The sequence below is a fragment of the Pezoporus wallicus genome, unplaced genomic scaffold (assembly GCF_028554395.1).
Source record: "Pezoporus wallicus isolate ANWC-B61680 ecotype Strahan unplaced genomic scaffold, APGP_CSIRO_Pwel_v1 contig_2384, whole genome shotgun sequence".
Lineage (NCBI taxonomy): Eukaryota > Metazoa > Chordata > Aves > Psittaciformes > Psittacidae > Pezoporus > Pezoporus wallicus.
The window spans coordinates 10899379-10921962 of NW_026640488.1; positions in this window are offsets into that span (position 1 = coordinate 10899379).

Sequence of the window (22584 nt, forward strand, 5' to 3'; positions counted from 1 at the left end):
AATAACATAACAAAAATGAAAGGATACATCAGGAAACTGCATGTCTCAGCTAAAGGAATATAAAAAGGTGGAAACAGACTTCAGGAATTAGAGTCTGAAGGATGTAAGAGAGGAACTGAAGGTAGGGAATTATGAGTCAAAATAGAGGTAATTACTGAAGAACTAATTAACAAGACAATAAAGAACATGAAAAAAAGAAATGAGACAAGAAGCTCCTGAAATACAGGGATGATTCAGTGGAAGCCACTCAGGCTGAAGTGCTCCATTGTATATATATTACTTTATCTGCAAAGAAGTTATTCATAGTGTATTCTGAATGGTGCGTGTTCTGGCACTGACCCCCATCGCAAATACCCATTTAGCATCCTCAAGTAAAACACCTCATCTTAATATCGGACCTTTATCTGTCTGTTTCTGCACCAGTCTTTGAGAAGAGATGCCCTCCATCAACCACTTCATCCCAAAATAGGTGTCAAGTTCATGTGATTGTGGTACAACAAAAGAGACCTCAAGAAGATTTCAAAAGAAGAATGGGAAAACTGTCATCATTGAAGTACTATCTTGATGCTCATAGCAGAATTATTAAGATATTTTACATTTTTTGCTGTATTGAGCCTCATGGCAGCCAGTCAACAACAGGCTAAGAATAAAGCTAAATTGGAGGTACAATGTTAAGATCAGGAAGACCCTGTCACAGTGGATTCATATCACCATCCAGTGGTGAAGAATTGCGTCATCATTGCATATAGGTTGACCAGCAGTTGGCCTATTAATTTTATGACAGAAATGGCTGGTTTTAATTATGTGAGACTTACGTGGAAGTTGGACACTTCAGTCAACCAGAGAAATGTGGCAAGTTTTCCATTAGCAAATCTGTGTTAGCCATTGCCTGTGAGAAGACATGAAGGGCTACATGTTAGCTGGCTCATTTCCACCTGGTTGTCACCTAAGACACTTTAACAACTTTCATTGTTTTTCACAGAAATATTATGCCAAGCTGTGCTGAATTCATCAAAGTACACATACTTTCCACTAGAGAGGTCCATAATTGTTGCAAGTTTAACAGGCATGTAAGCTATCAGCAATTATGAATGGACAATTTATATAGAGCACCTTTAACCCTGTGGCTTTTAGAAAGAATGAGATAGGTTCTGAAAATTCATTCAATTCCTTGTGAGCCATGATGTCACCTAGTTCTGATTCAGTGATAGGTGGCTGCCAAGGCAATTTAGTGGAAATCGATCTTTTAAAGGAACTGTCATATGTGAGGCCATCTGCAGCTACACTGTTAGAGATATCCCCTTCCAGATCCAAAACTATTTTCACCTTTTTGTGCTTATTAATGTGAACCTGAAATCTTTTTTACCACCTTTTTTTACATCTTTTTTCTCCTGTTTAAAATATAGTACTCTTTCTAAGTTTATTCTGCTTCTATAACTATATGTCACAGCTTAGCCATTGCAACTCATTTTGGCTGTCTTAAAGGCCTAACATATACTCCATCTCTTAAGTATCTGCACATCCTATAATCAAGCCCTGATGTGCCATTTCACTTTCACAAACATACCCCCTCTCCCAGCTTTTTTGACATTTGCTTAATTGTAATTTTATTTTCTGTAGGGACTACAGGCAAATTTCAGATTTAGCAGATACTCCTTGTCCAAGTGAAAGACCTAGACAGATGAAAATTCACATTCCAAACCTAAACATATTTCACTGCAGCAAGAAGTTCTGTTCATCAGGTGCTTTATATTTAGCTATTTTAACTGTTAACTACTTATATGCTAAATATATAAAACTGTCATAAGCATGTACAAGATTGTCTCCAGGTGACTGGGGGATAAATCTTCTTCACTAAGTTACTAGAAAGGCCTTAGGATCAAATTGCAGAGACAGCATATGCTGAAATAATGGAAATAAGGAAGAAGTCAAAACATGCTGCCATCGTGTCCTTTGCTGTAGTTAAGCCTATTTCAACCCAACATAATTAAAAGAAGTCTTCTCCCATAAGCAGTTAAACATTTATGAACAAATGCTGGGAGTATTGGATTCTTGTTTTATTTGTGAATATTTGCAGACTTGAATTCATTGAGAGATTATCTTTATTAAAAAAACAAATTTACTTTGTTTTTCATCTGTTTTTCCATACGTGGTAATACATACGGAAGAGCTTAGGAAATAAACTTTGTAATTACTGTGCGATTCTTAAATGGAAACATTGCAACTTCCTTGAAAATTTTCTGGTATCATTAAAATTAAAGATTTCACCCATTTTTTCTATCTGTGTCACACTATTTTTCTCACCTTATAACTTCTGGTATTTTGAATGATGAAAGCACTGAAGAAAATCCATGTTGGATATAAGTAAAACAATTTTCATAACCTTTTATATCAATAAGCTTAAAGGCAAATGTCGTGGTTTTTTTTTTAATTCCTAAATGTTAATTCTTAACGAATCTTACTTCACTCAACTCCTCTCATTATTTTGTTATTCCACTCTTAGCTAACTCCTCAAATATAACACAAATTTAGCTCCATGCCCAAGCAGATCTGACAGTATCTAACCTCACCCCAGCTGAATTCAGTTCCATTTTTATTCTATACTTCAAAAGAATTAGAATAACTGCTACTGTAACTTCTTTAACATCTAAGATTTATGTGAGTTAACACAATCCTGGCTGTGGAATGATCTCCATCAAAGAAAAATACAATGAGTACTGCACTGTTTCCTAGCTGCTTGGTGGAGTGCCTCACTCACTAGTGCAAACGACAATCTGTGAGATGGAAGACATATACTTTATGAAACAAACATTATTAGGAATATCTAGTGAAGGGAAGCAATATGCAACTGCTTCAGTTTTCTAGATTAATATTTCAAAGAATATTGCAATATCAATCACTTGATTTTATTTTTTTTATTTAAAACACATTCCTTGACATCCTGAAATCATTTGTTCACTAAATGAATACATCTCAGATATTCATTACTATATACAAACTTTGGAAATATGGCATAAACTATTTTTTCCACCCAATTTATTCCCCACTACAAACTGCTCTGCAGTGTCATTAGAAATCTCATGATCACCAAAAATGACAGGTTATAATCTTTGAGTCTGGTTGAATTATATTCAGCAAAGGACTAGAATGTTGAAAGAAACAAAACCAGTTTAACACAAATAACAGAACTTTGTAGGTCTCCCAAGCTACCCAGGAGTCTCTGACTCCTGCGCAAAGCAGGAGAACCTTTGAAGTTGCTCTAGCTGTAGAAATCTGTAATCATTGGTTCTTGAGAATACACTGAGACTGTGGTTCTTCAGATGCCCTCTACTAGAAAAACTGTAAGACACAAACAATGTTCAGCCCATTGAATATGCCAGCACAGACTCTGTTCCAGCAGAGTTTCCTTTTCTGGTCCTTCTGACTTGAATTTTGATCCTCTTACAGCAGTTCAAAAGAATCATATCAGGATTAAAGACCTGCTTCATTCACTTTAGTGTGCCTTTATAGTTTACCATATTTCATCCTTCCCAAACTAGTACAGGTGCCTAGGGCAGAAACTACATCATTCTGTTCCATTATGTCCTTTTCCTGTGCTTTCAGCTGTTCTGTGGTATTGAAATCGATTGCTCCGCCTGCTTCCTAATACTCTTTTTCTAGTATCTTTAAATGGCTTTTTCTGCATACTAGCTGGTTTCCATTGACAGCTTCATTGAGAGTGGGCATCCTATTTCTGAACTGGTCATCCCAATCGCTTTCTTCCTATTGTAGACATGCTGGTGATTTTTTAAAACTCTTCATTAGCAACTGGCATTTTCTATATGTTGCTCAAAAAAACTTGAGTGCTGCTTCTATCTGTAGTTGTCTCCTCTTCTCCTTAAACAGAAAACTTGTAAGCACTGCAAATCTCATACATTAACAGAGATGACATTTAAGGGATGTAATCCATTTTTTCATTTTAGTACTGGCTATCTTTTCTTCCTACATATCACTTTCGTAATGTTAACATCACTTCATTCTTAACTACTCCATTGGTTAGCACACTGTAGAACAGGTAGGGGAACTGTACAATTTTCCCTACGATTTTCCCTCCCAGTGGGATATTGGTACTTGATCTGAGAATGACAAGAATCATAGAAACATAGAATAGTCTGGGTTGGAAAGTACCTTATGATCATCTAGTTCCAACCCCCTGCCATGGGCAGGGATGCCTCACATTAGAGCGTGTGGCCCAAGGAACTGTCTAGCCTGAACACTGCCAGGGATGGAGCATTTACCACTTCTTTGAGCAACCTATTCCAGTGCCTCACCACCCTCACAGTGAAGAACTTCGTACTATCTAACCTTAACTTCCCCTGTTTAAGTTTGAACCCATTACCCCTTCTCCTGTCACTACAGTCCCTAATGAAAAGTCCCTCCCCAGCATCCTTGTAGGCCCCCTTTAGGTACTGGAAGGCTGCTATGAGGTCTTCGCACAGCCTTCTCTTCTCCAAGTTGAACAGTCCTAACTTTCTCAGCCTGTCTTCATACTGCAGGTGCTCCAGCTCCTCTGCCTTTCGTTATTTTAATTTCCTTTTTTTTTTTTAAAAAAAAGAGAAAGAAAGCCTATAAGCGTCATCCTTAGTCACTCTGATGGTTAAAAGTCCCTTACTCCCATTGAAGCTCTCTTTGAAACAATTTTACCATTTTTTGTTGCTGCTGTTGTTATATCTACTGCAATTCTAACCATTTGTTTCTAGGGTTTAGGTTCTAGGCATCTGATCCATGATTTCCAGTACTGAAAATACATTGTTTTAGTCGCTAATGCCACAATATATTTTATTTAGAATTTTCTCATTGCAGTTTTGTTCTATTTCCCGTAAAACTTTTCCAGTATTCACTCATTGGTTTTAACATTTGAGAGTCTTTCTTTTAGAGAAGATACTTTTCATATTTTGCATATTTTCATCTTAGCCTTTTCTATTATGTTATCTTTCCTGCAGCCTGACTTACCTTTGGAAATGTGTTAAAAATGTGTGAGCAATGACAAAATAATTGTTGACTTTTCCTTAGTACCTCTTCCACTGTAGCAAATACTTGGCCATTAGTTAAACTAACTAAGGCACATGGACAAAACTGGACCTAAAGTTTTCTGACCAGAGATGTTGCTTTAGTTTTGAATAAGGATGGAGTTAGCTACCACCCTGCATAATGTATCAGGGGTTGGGTCTCTGGGGAGTGTTCTAGCTTGGATATAAAAACCCACACCACAAACTCAAAAGACCCCCAAAACAACAAAACCCCACAATTTACTGTGACTGGAGAATTTTAAATGAAGGGCAGTAAAGAATGAGAAAATGGATAAATTTAATGTACAATGAGCTCTGGATCTTCTCTTCTTCAAATGGACTGTGTAAAATTATACTGATTTATCAAGAAGCTAAGCGACATGGTAATAAAAATTGATATAATGTCTAGTTAAGAATGAATTAGATACAACTTCATATGCTTTTAAATTAAATTCTGTAATTTCTCTGTGTTAGAACAGGGGGCATTCCATAAATTGTACTTTGTTACTGTTATGTACATAATAATATAAATAGAAATATCACTTTTCAAATTAAATTTGGAATAAAAAAAAAAAAAATCAAAACCAAACATGATTTAAAACAAAATATAAAACTTTAATTAAAGAACTCATCAGGTTAGATCTCTTTCATGTCCAGGAAATGACACAGAGGGGCTTCTAACCCTTACTGTTATTTAATCTCACAAAAATGCCTCAAATATTAAAAACTAGTTTTGTTTTGTTTAAAACACTTGGATAAATGCTTCTCCTTAATGGATAAATTTTGTTAGGGACTGCTTAAAAATTTTATTTTAATAAAGAACTTGTGACAAACAGAAACTTTTTATTGCTTTTATCTTTCTTACTGCTTTGCATGAGGAAACTGATTAATTTGAATTTTACGGGCAGTTAAAAATAAGAAATGAAATAAAATTTGTTGTAAAGCAGTGATCTATTCATAACATAAAACTACATTTAAAGAGCTTACAATAAGAATATATTGAACTATTCATTGTAAACAATGTATCCTTTGAATTTGGCCTCTGAGTGCGGCTGCAAATTGTCAATGAGCACATGGATTTTTCTAATGCACATTGTTATTTCAAATTCTCTGATGGATTCTGCATATAAATATATTTATGCAGACAGATTAGTTGTGAAATCTCTGCCATATTAATTTATTTAAATGTTCATGATGCAGATCTATTTTTTTCCTTTGGTCATTTACAAACACCATTTGTTGTTGTCTCTTATTATTGTTGATCAACATCAAAATTCAATCTGCATTTTGGAAGATCTAGAATAAAATTAAATCTAGCTTAACTTCAAGGAAATTACTTACCTTTTCTGGTTTGTTTGTTTTAATTTTCAAAAAAAAAAAAAAAGATAATGCAACTTCTTTATTACACAAGGCTTACTTATTACAGTGACAGAATACCCAGCTTAAGTATAAAGATACTGTACCTATAGTTGAGGTCAAGATACTGAAGGAATATACAGCACACATTGGTGTTATCAACATTATTTTCATACTTAAACCAAAACACAGCACTGTACCAGCTACCAGGAAGAAAGTTAATTCTATCCAGCAAAAACCAGGACAGTTTTTAACTTTCATGAGAAGATGGGAAGCAATATAAAGAGATAGACCTAATATGGGAAGAAATTACACACACAAATAAAAACCCAACCAAAAAACTCCCCAAAATCACAAGTGATGACATTTCCTGGTATGTTTGTCATTAACATTTATCTTTTGTTTGGAAACTGAAGGTTGGAAGAAAGAAAAAAGTCATACATGTCTTACACATTTTCTTTCCATGAGACTTTTTTTTCAATTTCTTTGATTCACAAGGATTTGTCACTTATTCACTTATGTGGCAGACATCAACCATCAGCTTTTGTCTCCATTCTTCCAATAATGTGAATACACAGTCTTATGGCCAAGATGATAATGGAGCTGCTAGAAGCCAACAGACCTTTTTTTCTTTTTTTGCCCCATCAACTTCCTGAATTAAAGGAATTTGAGTCTTTTTTCTTTTTTTTCATTTTTTTGTGCTATTGTTATACTTTTGCCCAGTTGTTTATCACACAGAGCAAAATCATTCCTGTCAGCAAAGGCTATGCTTTCCTAATCTTCTCAATTTTGTTGTTTGTCATACCACCAGCAAACAAGGAAAAGAGAGCTTGCTATGTTACATTAAGCAGTGACCAAACAACATCAAGCATTCACTGAACTTATGAAACTTTCACTTTCTGTCACTATTCTCTGTATTTTCTGCCAGTTACAAATTTTACATGTGTTAGTGGTCTTACTTGGAAAGCAAACTATTTTTTTTCTGAATAATTGTCATCTAAGCTTATTAATTAATTCTTTACATATTTTCTGACATAGCATAGTCACAATATTGTTGATCTCATTAACTGCTGAAGTTTCCAGGTTGATATGAAACTTCTGGTAAATGTCACGTGTGACATCTATCACATATCTACAAACAACATTTCTTTAACCAATCTGTCTCCATGTTTGTTAACATCAGTCATATTGTGTCAAATTAGGGCTTTGCTATTCTTCATTTGCTCTGTAGAAAACTTCCATTTATCACACAATTAGCCTTTCTTTCAGGGTTCTGTCCCAGTTTTCAGGCTTATTCACAATGCAGATATTCACTTGTTGCTGGATCATATACATTGTCCTTCTGTTATTTATACTTACCATTATAGGTCATAAAAAAAAAGATAAAGATAAAAACATTGCTCATTTATGCCATCAACAGACACAGTCAAGTCCCTGTGCTGCTTTGTCAGTACTGTATATATTTGTTTATATTGTTTATATAATACTGCAGCCAACAAGATAGTATTTTAAAAACTCCAACCATTTTTATTGGTGCAAAAACTGAGTATAGAATGATTCCCAGTAAAATCCATTACCTATTTAGTCTGTACAATTGTTTTAGTCACTGTAGAGGAATAGGTCTCTCCAGAGATGGCAATATAGATGTCTCTCATACATAGATTGAATGAACTTTCCCCCTCTCCCATCATAAGTACATAGCTGAATTTAGGTGAGATATGTTACATACATAAGATCTTGTATGAACTTTCATTATATCATACTACAGCTATTGCAATTTGCTTCTGTCTGGCCTCTATAACAAATGCGTTGTCTCCTCATCTTCTGTTCAGCGCACTGCTGCTGCAATGGGTAGACACCTATCTACACTCCATGGTTAAAACTTCTGAACTCGAAAGAAATGAGAGAATGTCATTTCCCAGGCACTGATTTATGACTACCTTTATGTTTTTTTTCCTAGTGCTTGGATATTTACTGGAGTTTGTTTCTTGCTTTGTTTTTTATTGTTTTGTTGTCATTGTTTTCGGGAGTTGTGTTTTGGTTTGGGTTTTGTTTGTTTGTTTGTTTTTGGTTTTTAAATGTGAAATTGCCAGGATTTTTGAAAAGTACTGTTTTCATATCAGAGTATCTTGAGTCAGCAATACCTACATTATGCTGATTTTAGGAATTGCAGCAGGACTAATGGTTGCTGCAGTGCTTTATTTACATTTCTATTTACCTGATTTTACTTTGCCTTCCTCCCCTGCTTCTTTAACAAATCCACAATGACCTTGTGCCACAGTCACTGCAATTTAAATATTTAGATATGTCAAACAGTGTTTTCTATCTACTGAAATGTATTCCTTTCTGATGCACATACTCTACACAGGCATAAAATAAAAACTTACAAAGTTTTTGGAAAACATGTTTGGTTTTGTTGTTTCATTGTTTTCTTTTTTCCTGTGGAATTAGCAGTTTGAACCTTTTTCTATCTAGCAGTCTTTACTTAAAAGCAGAAAATGAAATTAAGAAATTAAAATACCCCTATGCTTCACAGAAGACTGCAATTTTATGGCCATTTAGCATTTTTTTAACCTTTTTATTTGTTTGCTTGTTTTTCTTGCCAAGTCTTTCCCTAAGCCACAGATGCCATTTCCTATTCAGCTGTTGCTCTGCTTCTTACAGACACCCTGCAGATCATATGGGTAACATTCCAACCGAAATTGTATCATTTGAGTAAGAAATAGCTTCTAAAAATCTGTTACTGTTTCCTTTGCATTCATTACTTTATTCAGTTTGTTGGATGTTTTGTTGGTTGGGTTCATTTATTTTTTTTTCCTTTTCTTTTAAGCCTATACTACAAATCCTTAATACAGACTAATAAATATGTTTGATTTTAAAACTGTAACCTCAAAAATGTTGTCATATCTAAAGTTATAACCAACATTCAGCCCAGCCTAACCGTTTCTAATTTTTATTGTTTCATGCATGATCCCACTGCAGTTGTTCACTGGTTTATTTCGTTGCAAAAAGGAAAAATTGCTACAGAAGAAAAAGTATCTTGTTACATTGTTTTGGTGGCAATTTCTCTTCTTGTTTAACCAAACTGCATATTATTACTTTAATGTACATTGTAAAGGAAAATCTTTGAGTTTCTCCTCTTCACAGTATTTAGAATTTAGAATCAATAGTACTTTTTCATATGGCCTGAAGACAATTTATTGGAACCTTTTAAAGCTCTTACTGTTGTTTTTTTTTTCAGTGCAAGTAAATAATTCAGTGTGGTAGAAAGGGAGTGATTGAAATATTGCTGGCCAAGGGCTTCCAATTATCTTTGAGCAGGCTTCAAAACTGGACTTGTGCATACTACTTTATCACTGAATCTTTTAACCCAGAGAAGGTCAATGTAAATAAGAGCACTTTAGTTCCTCATGATTTTGTTTATTTTACAATGCTAAACCAGCTAGGAAAGAGAACTCCAGGAGTAAAACAACAAGGCCAAATATGGTGGTTTTGCCATGGTGTTTCACAAAATCCTCCTCCTTCCCCATCACACATACATGCTTTTTCGCACACCAATATTAGAAGTATTCCCAGTGCTAAGTCATACGCTTACACTTTAGACAAACATGTGTATATTTCTCATCAAAAAGATTATTTTTGTAACCTTCCCTTTGATGATTCTGAGCCTGTCCACTTTTGTTGTCTGCTGGAAACCCTGGAGGGTCTCTGAAATAGAATGCAACAGAACTACAGGGACCTTGGCAATTTGAAGATTTGTTTTCCCTTATTTTTCTTGACTTTCCAAGAACTTCTAAAACAGTGAAGTTGTTTAAAGGCATTATAGAAAATGCTGTGTCTCAGAAGACAATTGCTGTGCTTTAATGGTTTAAATTCATCACAGTGGTGTCTGCAATTAGCAAAAACAATCTAAAAGGACCTAATTCCGTCAAAGAGTCAGATACAGATTTTTATTTTTTTTTAAACAAACCGACCTGTGATCTGTGAAAATCATATTGTACTCCAGAATGTCACGTAATCTATGTTGTTTATATTCTTCATTAGACTTATAACTGCATTATTTTAACATAGGCACTTAATATTTGTTTGGATATGCACATTAGAAAGGTGAATGAATTCTTGCGGGTAATTTGATCTTTCTGGTCACTGCTTTATCACGTAGTATTCCTGGAGTTCTAGTGATTCCTATATCATCCTTCTGGCAGGATTTTGTAAATTGGAGAATCCTCACTCTCATCTGCTCATTTCTTTATTGTCGAAAAAATCCCACTTTACATTGAAAATTAGTCTACCCCAAAGTTTAAATATTATTTTATATTTTTTATGGTTTCTATAGTCCAAGTGAAAACACAGATTTATTATGCTCCAGAGAGACCACTTGGTTTCAGTCCTTCAAAGAGAAATGTTACATTAAAGACAGTGTTGGCAACCCTGCAGTGTATGAGGAATTTATCATGAAATATAAACTGCACAAGAAACAAGAGACAACAGTGAACATGGGCAAGGAACTCCATAGTGTATGTTTTTTTTGTTTGTTTGTTTTAACGTGGAGTAATGAATATTTATTACATTTGAGGAAATTGCAGCTACTGATCATAAGACAATTTCTAAGAGTGGAGCTACATTTGCCAAAAAGTAACCTTCCAACTCATGTCAAGTTTTAAAAGCATTCTCTGAATATCACTATTCAGGAAGTTGCTAAACACCTCCAGGGTGTTCATCAGCTGTCTTGGATCACAAAGATTTATATTTTCTTTTATATATATATATATATATATAAAGCTTTAATAAATTTCACTTAATGAATGCAGCACATTTTTTAGCATTACTGTAAGCAAAACCAGCAAAGGTTTCCAATCAGTTGATGCTGTGTAGTTTATCTTTCTCCAGCAAAGACATCTGCTCATGAGCATTCTTTGATTAATATGAGAGATCTCTGATAGGGAGCTTTCGTCTCTGGCTTCCATTAAATTACACGGCCATGTAGTTAGAATCATGTCTCATCATCTGAGGCTCAAATTCTGGGCTGTTGGCACTGCATCTACAGATGGACAGTCAACAGGTGCACAAGCAGAAAATATCAAGGCAAATGGAAAAAAAACATTGAGGCTAGATCAGATTGGCAAGTGCATCTGAAAAATAACATGTTCAGGTTTTGAGAACAAGACTGCGAGGCACTAGCAGAACAGCCACAGGGAGAACAATTGAACAGGTCCACGTAGTGTTTTGGGAAGATTTGACATGGCATGGTTAGAGCAGGAATCACTAGCAGCTCAAAAATATTGATGAAGACAGTCATCAAAACTGGGTGACTGACAAGAATTGGCCAGACTATGTTTCCTATAATTCTTTGAAATAGTGGTTCAGGAATATATGTAGGAAGATAACAGTCAATGAATTAAGAAAATGAGTAATCTTAAAAAAAAAAAAAAATCAAATAACAGCAGTCTAGACAGGAAAGTACATTGAAATCCATTGTTACAAGAATAAAAAACAATGTAAGGTAAAGAGACATTGCTTTTAATAGTGTGGAAAAGAAAAAGAGTGAACTGCTATGTGGGTATGATGCTTTAAAAGTCTTATTACACTACTGGCTCAGTAGTGTATTATTTTATTCAACTAAATGATGCCTACACTGTAATACCAAAAGCTTTCTGGGGTCTAATAATTGCAACCTAGGTCTATACAGTTTTTCATCCCCCAAGGCAGAATATTACATAAATTAGGGTGCACAGGGGTGTTGATCATCACTAAAAAAAGGTTAGTTTGTATATTTGACAATTATTTCTTATATTTTACAGCTGTGTTTAAGAAGTAATGAAGAGTCTGGCATAACAAAAGACAAGAAACTTAGCCTCATAAGAAGTGGCCAAAGTACCAATCTGCCAGGATTTTTGACCTGTTATCCTTTTGCTATGCAGCTATAAAATGTATGTTAATTCAGAATCCTCTCTTACTAAGAAATTGTTTTCTGACTACCATTGTTTTATTTCTTTATTATAATAGAATTACACTGCTTTCAGATTTATTCATAATGGTGTGGAGATGGTATGTGAACAGAGAATCAGTTGCCACTGCATGAAGAGATCTTTTGACTTAAAGGAGTCTTTCAAAAGTCACAATGATCTTTTCTACTTGAACACTGATTAGAGCCTTTTTAAAAGACCAGTTAGGCTCTGTGAATCAGAGTTCAATTTTGTAAGTGACCTTAAAATGTTAGACAAAGGATTAGTTATGATACAGATTCTAATGAGAGCACCTCTTCTTTTTTTTTAATTTTTAGTTTTGTTTATTATTTAAGCCTGGTTTCTTCCAAAGTTGTCTTTATAAACCTTGTCAAAACAGTGCAATGTTAAAGAATTCCAGCTCTGTTATAATACCTCTGATTAACATACTTGAAAATCTCTCATATGATGACACTGTCCCAAGATAATAGGAAAATACCCTGATGGAGTCTGGTCAACCAGCTTTTACTTCTAGGATTCATTCTTACAGAGTCACTGTGAAAGTCTGCTATACTCCACTGAACAGTAATTCCAAAGAATTATTTTCATTACTTTTGAAGGAATTTTGCACATATAGTGACTGTAGAGTCAGGTTAATATTATTATTTGTATCAAGTAATTCACTGCGTATTTAATTTCTCAAAATTAAATGTTATTTAGCCACACTGTCAAAAATACAAAAGGCAAACATGAAACAACCAGGCAAGAGTGTCACAGTTTACCCACACAATAGTCTATGGCTGTAACATAAAAATTTTTTCCTGCAAGAAAGCACCAGAACAGAACCTGGGTCATGGTAATCCCACTCTTTTCAACTGCTTGAAGGAATCCCCTGAAAAACTTATGTGCTCCTAGAATCTTCCTACCTGTGTCTCTCTGAGAGCCTGCCAGCACTTGAAGAGCACAAGAAAATCCCCACAACTAGTGAAAACAGAGATGCAGACTAGTAGTGGAAAATTTCAGTGGTTTTGTCACCAGCTGTCAATAGAGCAAGCATTAATGTTTATCTCTTTGGGTCTTTACGTGGCTCAGAATTTCACCTCAAACTCTTGCTGCTTTTGCTACTATGCTCTTTGTTTCAGAGTATTTTAAATAGCTATCATTTTCTTATTGCCTGTTTGCAGACTTTCCTTTAATTTCACATACTGTTTAAATTCAGATACTACTGCAAACACAGACATTTTGTTGTTTTATGTTATTCATATAACCATTCAGCTTTTTGAGATGATGCTATCTTGTATGACCTTATTGCATCTCATGACTGAATACTATCTTAAAAGCAGTTACAGGAATTTTCATTTAGTGAAGAAGTGCAGACTGTATTTCTTTTATTTGACTAAGCTGTTTCCTATTACTTATTGTACTCTCCTGACAGTAATAAATTTCATAATGGTTGCTAGATTTCAAATCAACTATTACATTATCTAGGTGGAACAGTAAATCAATAATGGATGATATACAAATCATATCTAATAGCTGGAATGCAGGGTTTGGGTTTTTCTTGACTTAAGGTGTCACACTCAGTAACCACTGCAATATTTATTGAAAAATAGAAAAATGTTATAAAATCAATAATAAATTGGCACAAATATATAAAGACATTGTTATAAGCAAAGAAAACAGAGCTGTGAGAAGTAAACCTACTGTTACTATGCACACACTTACAGATCTTTATATTTACAAACTTGTTTAAATAGTGTGCTTTATCACACACCCTGTTTTCTACATTTCTTTTAAAGCTTCCACTTTTGATACCTGGAAAAAACTGGCTTATGTCTTGGTGAAATATTCTAATCGACATTAACATTTGTATTTCAATAGATCTGGGTGCTTCATAGTTTTGCTGGGGAGAAGTTTCTTATGTGATAATTTGTCATATATTCATTTATAATTTGTACTCAAAGAGAAACGTAGTAACTGCACAGCAAACCTTGACATTATGGTCAACATGACTAGAAAATTAAATGTTGGTATAGACACAATAAAAAATAAAGTTCAATTTGATTCTGTGCTTCATGTTGCACTTGTTGAGTAAATAGGAGTTTGGAATTTAGAAGTATTGCATAATTAAGTCCTAAATTGCTTACTGAAATATGATTCCTAAGTATAACCTACTTTTCACATGTTCATATAATCCTAACTTGAATTTTATAGAAAAATATTAAAAATGCAGCAATGTCTTATGATGTTCTGCAGTTAGTTGAAGATTTAATAGTCAAAGGGATCTCATTTCTTCCCCTTTTCCTTTCCCTTTTCCTTTCCCTTTCCCTTTTCTTTTCCCTTTCCCTTTTCCTTTCCCTTTCCCTTTTGCTTTCTGTTTTTCTTTCCTTTTCTCTTTCCTCTTCCCTTCCCTTCCCTTCCCTTCCCTTCCCTTCCCTTCCCTTCCTTTCTGCTGGTCAGGAACAACATAAAAGTCAGTGAAAACCTTTTGTTAGCGAAACCTACAGTCTTGTTTTCTAAGACACAGAAAAAGGAAGCGAGGTACTTTTTTGCTAGAAGAGTCATCATTTGACTGATTTTTGGTGGTATACATCTTGGAGAGGTATTAAATGATGCATTTCAAGGATAAATAAATTTATTTTCTATTCTGTTCTAGGAGACAATAACATTTCACATGTTAGAGTCAAACAAATTAAAGCAGGAATTAAGCTGTGATTAAGCAAAGAGCAGAAAATCTGTTCCCTCTTGCATTGAATTGGTTAAAATATATATGCCAAGAAATCTAGACATTTAATGACCACTAAAGACTTCTGTGTTTGTTGTTTGTTTTTTTTTCTTTGGGGGGAGTAGAATAAGTATCTGCTAAATTAATTTTTAAAATAATACACAGACTATTTATTGAACAAGATAAAGAAATCTATACCATTTCAGAGAGTTCTTATTTAATTTATTACCCTGTTACATATTTCTAAATATTATATTTTGGAAAAAAACTATGTGAAGTTCTGTGTACCATAATATACTAGATAAAGTCTCAGAAGTCTATTTTCTTTGAATAATCTTCTTTAGATTGTAAAAATGAAAGCTGAGTCTCACCTGGCAAAGGAAGCTTGGAATACTTTGTCTTACCAGCATCATGAAAAGAATTTGCTTTTGCAAGTTGCTTGCTTCATGATATAATGTACCAAATGGCTTGCTGAAAAATTGGACAAATTCCAGTTGAACAGCCACTACTCAAATTGATAGTGACAGCTCATTCTGAAAAAAAAAAATGTTATTTTCAAATGATTGATATGAACTTAAAGGGGTGTGAAAAACTGTAGTGTTCATATTGCTCATGAGCTGTTGACAGTTTGGCACATCTCTAATGCTGATTAGAAACAAGCCAGGACACTGCAGTTTGCATTCACATTAAGCTTACAGAGCACATTAAATTATTTGATTTACAGGAACACTCTAAAATATGCCAAAAATTTTAAAAACAAATGACTTTTGTTTCCAGTATCTATCTATGTGGACCATATTGAGTGATAAAAAGTTAGTAGGATAATATTAACAGATACTATTTAAACTGAGCAAGTGACCTTGCTGATATTCAGTTCTCTAGTGAACAGCAATGTTTTTAGAGATATAATAAAATTAAAAAAAAACAACAACAACTTATTTGAAAATGGAACCCTAAAAAAATTATGCACATTCTTCACATTTGACCTGCAAATAGAGGAGCTGGTACTTGAGAATGCTTTTCTAGTATTTATTCATGCATTTCATATTTCACTTGTGCAAATATTAATGCTACTAGGATTATTTTAAAAGCCCTTTGTCTGACATCTTTTCTCTGTGACAGTTCTGATACAGGCAACTAAAAGAAAGTGTTAATGTAAGTCCTTCATTAGGCCATTATTTCTCAATTGGGCTCTGCAAAATGTCAGCATCAGGAAAGGCAGCTCTCATGTCTGCCCTATAAAAACTACTGGGAGTTCTGTGGCTGAAGGTTATTGTGATTTATTCCTGTAAGATACCTATTATTTATTAACAGATCACTACTATTATTTCACATTGCCCATACACACCCCAAAATATTATGATCACTTTCAACACGCATCTGAATTCCAGGTTATTCCACTCCTAACTGCATAGCAGAGAGACTCAAGCATATTTCTTTTTCCTATACACCAGTTTTTCTAATTCTCAGACATACAAGAAAGGACACAGTAAAAATGAGACAGTTTCCCAGGCTGAAGAAACTTGTCTTCCCTCTCTAAGCAACCGGGAGATAGAAACCAGCTGCTGAGAGTCATCTGACAAGCACAAGACCCTGCCATGAGATACTGATAGGGTTCAGGAAGAGAATCACTATCTTGTCTTCTTAGGTGCCAAGTGGTTAAGGCAGTCATCTTTCCATCTGTCAAACCTTCCAAAAAACCCAAAGTATACTTCTGTATCCAGAGAGACAATGGATGGTAGGCTGCAGGATAGTTAGATTGCACACTTTCTGTAGCAAAAAAAAAGGCTGGTGCAGGAAAATGCAAGGGATTGATGGTGGGTTTCTTCTTTGCTTGAACAGAACAAGCCAGTATCATAACCATGTTCTGAATGTCCCCAGTGCAAAATGTGTACCATATTCATTACTAGCTTCGTATTCACCAGTGAAGAAAGGTTTGAGGTTTTGGGGGTTTGCTTTTGTTATGGAGTATGAAACGTGGACTGATGTCTGTGCTGTCAGACAAAGTACAAGCTGAAAATCATCCACAGAGTCAGCAAAAGGGGAAAGCGTTGCAGAATAACAATGCTTGTTCACAGATCAAATTCAAGAACACCAAAAGGCTAACAGGCAAGTTACGCTAACCCAGGAGAAAGTTTATCTTGTTGTGGTTTAAACCCAGCCAGACAGCTCGTTCACTCACTCCCCCCCCCCCTTTTTCCTCCCTCTTTCTTTCCTTCTCCCCCACACCCCCCCCTTCCCCACTCCCAGAGGATGGGGAGGAGAATCGAAAGAATGCAACCCCCACGGGTTGAGACAAGAACAGTCCAGCTGAACCACCACTACCACCAATTACAACAATGATAAGAGAAAATAACAAGGGAAGAGAATACAATACCACCCGCCAAAAAACAAGTCTGACCCCGAAGACCCCGTGTCCTTCCGGGTCACTCCCAGTTACCCCCCCTCGGCATGACGTGCTGTGGTATGGGATACCTCTTTGGCTAGCTTGGGTCAGCTGTCCAGTCTCTGCTTCCTCCTGGCTTCCCCTCCTCCCTGGCAGAGCATGAGCCTCACAAAGTCCTTGGTCAGTGTAAACATTACTTAGCAACAACTGAAAACATCAGTGTTATCAGCACTGTTCCCAGGCTGAAAGTCAAAACACAGCACTGCACCAGCTACCAAGAAGGAGAAAAATTGACTGCTACTGCTAAACCCAGGACAATTTCCAGTCTTTATGCTGCACATAGCTCAAGCTCTCACTGACCTTATCAGTATTATACAGGCAATATGGTAACTAGAGGGAACTGCCACATAGTATTGTTCAAGGTATAGTATTAAGTTTTCATTTTCAATATTAGCTGTTTTACTGCTTCTCTGAAGATTGTAAATTGAATGAATTTATGCTTTTTACCAGTCATACATGATACATGCGCACAAATTCTTATCTTGGCTGAATTCCTTTACGTAAAGTCCCTCAGGTAGAATATAAGAGCAGTGGTGAGACACAGCAATCCCAGTTCTTATTAGCACTCCTCCATACTCCACTACCAAAGAGGAGCTTTATGTGTACAGTGACCTTCTACACCAATATTTATGTCTTGAATTAATAGAACTGACTTTATTATTAGATTAAGATTCAATGTACATAGCTATTTCTGTAACTTCAGTCTGAACTGATCCATGATCCATGAGCCACCTTCAAAGGATATGTGAGTAGCAGTACAGTTTTCATGAATTTTGTGGTGCAATATTTCGAAAAGCAGCAGGAACAAACTGTTAGGATAGGATCAAAGAAATGGTAAAGCCAGACTGTAGCTCTTTGATTCAGTGCCAACAGTAATTCAGTCTGTCAGTAAGATATTATGGTAAGTATTACAAGATCATTGATTTATTCATGAAGTGTTAACACTTCTACACAAGATGAGGTCTAAATACCAAAGAAATTGTTAAAGCCATTCTAAAAAAAAATCTTTTTTCCTTCATTTAATATTTGCCATCATCTCCTTATGACAATGGAAAATAAGTAGTGGTAAACAAGCAGATTGCTTCCCTGACAGTGCCTTCATGTTAACTCTAGATGACTGTAAGTGTTTGGATATCTCAGATCCCACTGAACCTTTAATTTAACAGCTGATGTGCATGTGATAACATTCTGCATCAATTAAATTTACTAGAATGTTACAAGATTAATGTATAGAAGGATTCTGGTGGATACAGAGACTAAATGTACATGCAGTGTGCATTTTTGTTTCAGCCTAATGCATCTTTTAAAGATGCTTATCTTCTAGTAAGGTGTGCTTATTTCAAGAAAGTCCAGTTGACTTTCACTTTGCAGGTGATGGGGGCTTTTTGCTTTCTACAGATTCTTTCATTTTTCAGTAAGAAGTCACTGCAGCTTTCTTGAGAACTGAATGAAAACACGCAAAAGATGAAACTAAAACAGAAGACTACAAGAATGGCTGATAGCCAAATATACCACAGCTACTTTTATCTGTTGCTAAAAAAGCGACATGAAAGTAACAGATGTCTTTTGACTGCCTTGAAGATATCTGATGTGCAAAAAATAGCAAAATAGGTAATAAAAATATCAGATTTGTATTTTTTAATTTTTTTCTCCCCCTTATTTCCCAGGTAGTAGGAATATTTTCCACAATATTTCATGCTAAAGAGTCCTCAGATAATATCTCATAGCCTCCTATTTTTTTTCCATTTTCTTTTTTAAAAGTTATTTGTATTAATTATTAAAAGAATTTTGGAGTGGGTGAGAAACTAAGTGTGGAATAACAATATCCATCAGTTCTCGGTGTCTTTTAGGTTTTGCTAAAAAGAACATACTAAGAAATTCTAACATAACTTTTTTCCTACTTTGTTTGCTTACAGCCTGCTTTCCACAGGACAAAAAAAAACCCAAAAAAAACAACTAAATAAAATCTCAAAAATTCTCCCATACCCCCCCCCCATAAATAAAAAAAAAAAGAAAGATTATTTATCATATTTCCTGGTTAGTGCTTTTGGGTTTTATTTTGTTGCTTGTTTGCCAGGTAATAAAATTATATTACAATGAACATTCTTTCATTCTTATTGAAAAACAGTTTTTTCTTTAAAAAAGAAAAGGCTCTTTAATATTTATTTATATGTATTTTTATAGACTTTTTAAAACAGAAAAAGTTGAATTGCTTCCTCCTGACAAAAAGGAAAAAGTTTTGCTGGAGATAATTGAAGACAAGTATTTCAATGGAGACTAGTTGTTTCAAGATGACAAGATAGCCTCTATGTATCTTTTCATTTAAATTACCACAAAATATTTATTTGAATCTGAATCTATAATTGTCAAACACTAGTTGCAGTTTTGTCTCAAAAGTTACAATAAAAGAGCTTATAAAAGATGATTAAAAAATAGGTATGTTCATATCTTAAGAAATACTTTTTGAAAATTTAGATATATTTCATATCAGATATTAATCTGTTCTTATAACATGACATGCAATTTCATTAAAAAAAATCATAGAAAGATATGCAGCTGTACAGTGGCTCTTCCATGGCACAGTATTGCATAGGGACAAGAGGTGCTACAATATGAAATGGTTTTTTTCACATTCAGATAAGTATTACTTATCTCCTGACCCAAGCACTGCTCTGTGGTGGGAGATTTGTATAGACTTGGAAATGAAGATGCAAACTGAGACGTCACTGCTAGTTCTAATTACAGTTCTTTATGCTTAGTGCTGTTGGGTTTATGTCTTGAAGTGTGTCTTTAATAGCTAGACTAATATGGGGGAGATAAGCATTTTCATTAGAAGTAAAAAAATATATATATATCAAATATATGGCTACTTTTTTGAAGGTACTGTACTCAAGAGTCTTCTATATTGGTGGTGTGTTTTCACTTGGTGTGTGTGATTTCAAGTGCCTTTATTCTGGGAATTCCAACTTCAGACAGTTTACCATATGTTTAAAAAAAAACCCAAACATTCAAAATAACAGGTTTTTTACTATGAATTAATATTTTAAGTCCATACTGTGCCTAGAGGTACCTGACCCAAAGCCTTATCATGAAATAATTGCAGTCATTTATGGAGTGCAGAAAGATCTCTTTTGTTGACCTCCTTCAGTTTGGAGACAGACTGAAACTGCTGGAGTGTCCAGAGCACGGGCTACCCTAGTTTCTGTACTTGTTGCAGAAACTGTAAAATGCTGAAATACAGTAGAAGCTTTTTAACTCTTCTTGTAAAGTCTAGTATAGTCTTCACACTTCACAAATCATGATTTCACATCTCACACTTGGCTGTTTAAAACTCTCTAGATGGAAGAAGATTGTTTTTTATAAACTTCACCTTAATAACCAAAATCTTTACACTATTGGTAACTTTGGGCCAGGAACACTGTGTATAAAACAAGGACTAGTTACAATAGGCAACGATGTTGCTTATTGGCGGTTACAAACAAGGAAAATAAATTAAAAATGGGACTTACCTAAAAATTTATGGTAACAAAACACTTTTGTTACATCAGTTTCTGTCGTGGTTTAAACCCAGTCAGGTAACTTGTTCACTCACTCCCAGTGAGTGGTGCCGAGCTGACAACAGTCGAGGTCCGTGTCCCCCCCCCACCGGGGTTCTCCCCTTCCCCACTCCCGGAGGAACGGGGAGGAGGATCGAAAAAGTGCAACTCCTACGGGTTGAGACAAGAACAGTCCAGCAACCAATGTACACAAATCACCACCGCTACTATCAACTACAACAATGATAAGAGAAAATAACAAGGGAAGAGAATACGATACCACCGGCCAAGAAAACGTGTTCCACCCGGAAGCCTGTGTCCTTCTGGGTAACTCCAGTCACCCCCCACACTGGCCATGACATGCTGTGGTATGGAATACCTCCCTGGCTAGCCCGGGTCAGGCGCCCCGTCTCTGCTTCCTCATGGCTTCCCCTCCTCCCTGGCAGAGCATGAGCCTCACAAAGTTCTTGGTCAGGGTAAACATCACTTAGCAACAACTGAAAACATCGACTTCACCAACACTGTTCTCAGGCTGGAAGTCAAAACACAGCACTGCACCAGCTACCACAAAGGAAAAAAAACATGACTGCTACTGCTGAACCCAGGACAGTTTCCAAGTTTTCCACTTTTATTTATTTATAGCTAAGATCATACGGCACATAAGACCTATATCTCTTTATCATGGAGAAATACATATTCTTTCTAATTTAATGCAAAATGAACCACTTTCTGCTTCCCAGATTTTTCTTTCCTCTAGTTATTTATTTCCCAGGCACAATGATATTAGATCAACAAATAAGTTTTTTCTCATAAATGCTGTTTCTAAACAGCAGCTTGTCAATTTTTCTGAGAAACATTTGGTGATAAGGTTCCTAAAATGGTTTACAATAAGCTTTTTATACATAATGGTATCTAAAGTTTAGAATAAGCTTTTAATGCATAATGGTATCCAAGGTTCCTTGAGTGTTTCTGAAGAGCATCTTTAGTATGTTCTGACTCCATGCTAATGCTTCAAGGCATTGCTTGATTGTTTCATCTTCTGTCCTATAAGGAAACTCAGGCGCAGCTAGGAAGGAAGCCATTGCATTCTCCAGATATGAGGTGTGTTCAGCTATGGTTATTGAATAGTCCAAGTGAAAAATGGAATTATTCAAATATTATGATTTTTTTATTGCAGATAATTGTAGCCATATTACTTACTTAGATATAAATAACAAACTAATTTACAAAATAATGTCAGCATACCACTGCTACTGATTACTACACTGGTATCAAGAAGTAGTTACTGTCTTCATTGAATTCTAAGAAAACATGTGTAGCTGGGACAAATTCTTGCTCTCTTATGAACCTTGAATATTGTCGAAGTGAAGGGAACTAGGTAAGTAGTCTTATACCTACAGAAATGAGTTTGGTATGTTAAGAGTACTTAAATAGGAAAACTTTAAAGTCTAGAGGTCCAACATATCTGTAGTTTTAAGATTTATCTCGTAATGTTTCTCAAGGAGATTATGCAATGATCCCTTCAGTT